At 35.6% G+C, this 2843-nt stretch overlaps 1 long non-coding RNA gene across 1 annotated transcript; it reads left to right on the forward strand.

Moving 5' to 3' along the window:
- The first annotated feature begins 293 nt into the window (after positions 1 to 293).
- Positions 294 to 2244, forward strand: LOC127241814 (uncharacterized). The gene is made up of 3 exons (XR_007836628.1): positions 294 to 367; positions 802 to 859; positions 1979 to 2244. It is a non-coding gene; the product is annotated as an uncharacterized LOC127241814 (long non-coding RNA).
- The last annotated feature ends 599 nt before the right edge of the window (positions 2245 to 2843 follow it).

The following is a 2843-nucleotide window of genomic DNA, read 5'->3' on the forward strand; positions in this document are numbered from 1 at the left end:
TATAATATTTTGGAATCAAGAAATTAATATTGTGGAATAAATTTTATTCCTATTTTATATATTGATTATGATTAAAAAGACTGTTAAATGGATAAATATTGATAAATATAAATATAAAATATAAAATATATAATAATATAATAATAATAATAAAGGTAATGATGATGAAGATAATATTTATAATAATAACGTTAATAATATAATATAATATATATAATATATATAATAATAATATAATTATATATATATATATAACAAACTTAGCTGCGAAGGAAGACAGAAGACGAAACGCGAAGGAGAAGAAGAAAGGAGAAGAAAAAAAAAAGGAAGAAAAAGATTTAGCCGTCCGATTCCAATTCCGACTTGGGTATGGTATTCCTTGCTATTCGTAGAGTCCGATTATAAATTTTAATACGAATTTTGATATTGGAGTATTAAATTAGAAATTCTTTAAAAATTCAAAATTGGCTATTTAGCTATTTAATCGATGAATTTCTTTAGCTAATAGCCTATTCGTAGCGCCGACGTTATATTTTGAGAATTTCGTACCAATCCAAGCCGAATAAAAAACGGCAGTATATTGCACCTGCCTGCTTGTTCATACCTTTGCGTATTTTTATTTAATAATCGGGCAATATAAATATTATGAGGTAGAAGGATTTTATAGCTAGAATATCATATTCTACTAAATATAAAAGTTTGGAGCCCGACGAGTTAATTATAGAAATTAGCTTTTGAATAAGCAGGTAGCTCCTGAGAATAAGCATAAAGCTCATCTGATTTGAGTAAATAATGGGACAGGTGTACGTTGGAGGAGATTTGGGTGAAGTTATAAAAATCCAGAAAGTATCGGTAGGAGGTAAGCAGTAGGGAATTAAATCTAATTTTAAGAAATTAGGTATTTATGTTGCATGTGATTCTGATTCTGATATTGATATGATATTATGTGGAATCATTTGGTCAGTGCATCTATATATGTATATATGTGTGTGTATATGCATGTGTGAAACTTCGTTTTACGATATTTGATATACGTATTTGATCGTGTTGGTGAATTTATAAAAAGGAGGATAGGTGGGCCGTCTCACCAGCCCTTTTCATTAAATTCACTTATTGACATGCTGCACACATCGCACGATTTATCGGATATGTTTTATGGATCTATCGTTTAGTCGCCATGTGCGGTAGTGCTAGGCGAGGGCATCATCTGGGGTTAGGATATTCGACCCCGATGTACCGTAACACTTTGGCGATAGTGGACGATAGTAGTCGGACAACTGGGTGACTTAGTCGCACGGTCATTCAGGGATTAGACCCATTGCAGTTGAGACGTATTTGGTCTAATCATTCGTGTTCGGTGTTGTTCCACTCATTGGAGTAGCTACTAGTGAGGTCTACCGGTAGTTTAGGATCATATGCCAAACTCCAAATGCGATCCCGTTAGGGCGTGCGAGGAGGAGTAGAGTTTCCGGGTTTCCTTCGGGTGATTCCAGGTTGCACGGATTCTACTACGTTACACGGGGTAGGGCTAGACAGGAGGGTCCTATCTTCGCTATCACAGACTATGGGGTGTCTTGTGGTTAATGGCGACAACGCTCGAGTATCCATGTATTGATTGCGGGAGTCGTATGGTGGGTATATGGGAGTGACCGGGTGACCGTTATATTATTATGGGTTTACCAGGTCCTTCCTTGAGCCGAGGATTTTCCGGCTATTTATTGATGATAGTCTAGTGAGCTGTTATTATGGAGCCGAGGTTATTCCGGCTGCTCACTTTGACATATGTATATGGGTATATGTGCATGAGTTGTCGATTTTGACATTATTGTTACATTATTTCAGTATGGGCATGGCATGGCATTTATTTTGCAAATGACGGAAATTAAACTCTACTTTCGAGCATGACATGGCATATTTTATGTTAGTTCTTAAAATGGATTTAATTCTAGACTGCTTTTAAGAAAAATATTTGATTCAGGTACGCATGGCACCTCCGGGACAGGGGAGGTCTCGGGAGATAGAAAGACGGGCTGAATGAGTGAACTGCATCTGATGTATTATATGTAAATTCTAACTAGAAAAACCTCCCGTTTTGGGAGTATGTTTTTGTAAATATTTATAAACTTGTTTTTTTGGGAATAATAAAATGCTTATATAATTAATTTTAGCCTTAACACTGTGTTGTGGGGCCCGAAGTAGGAGGTGACGACCTCATGATGCAGTGTGGCGGTAGCATTTCCAGTATGAGCCAACTGGGGGTGTTACAGCTTGGGTCCCCTTCGTTACTTCTTGGGGCTTAAAGTCTCTGATTCTCTCGATGGTCTCTTTCTCTCTCAATCTAAGTATGCCTCTGTTTTCCTTGCTTGAGCTGGTCTCACTGACTGTCAAGTAGTCTCTACACCACTTGTCTACGATGTTCAACTCACTCCTCATGATGGCTCTCTTGTTGATGATCCAACCCTCTATTGTCAACTTGTTGGGAGCTTGATCTATTTAACTGTCACTCGATCAGATATCGCTCATGCAGTTCATATTGTTACGGGAGAGCAAAAAAATGAAAGATGTCACGGGGAGTATTATATTAATAAAATGTTCAAGTGCTATAAACTTATTAAAATTTAGATTGGTTATTTGACTTTTAATACTCTCTCCGTCTCTTAAATAAGTATTAATTTGCTTTTTTGCACGTAAATTTATTAATATTAATACAATATTGATGTGTAGTACACATTATAAGAAAATGATAAAAATAACCTTATTACTATTGTATGATATAAATGTAATACGATTTGCATGATATTAGGTAAATAATACAATTACTAAGAAAGAAACAGATATTTTGT

This window comes from Andrographis paniculata, unplaced genomic scaffold, assembly GCF_009805555.1.
Source record: "Andrographis paniculata isolate CXL003 unplaced genomic scaffold, ASM980555v1 Contig83END, whole genome shotgun sequence".
In the NCBI taxonomy this organism is placed as follows: domain Eukaryota; kingdom Viridiplantae; phylum Streptophyta; class Magnoliopsida; order Lamiales; family Acanthaceae; genus Andrographis; species Andrographis paniculata.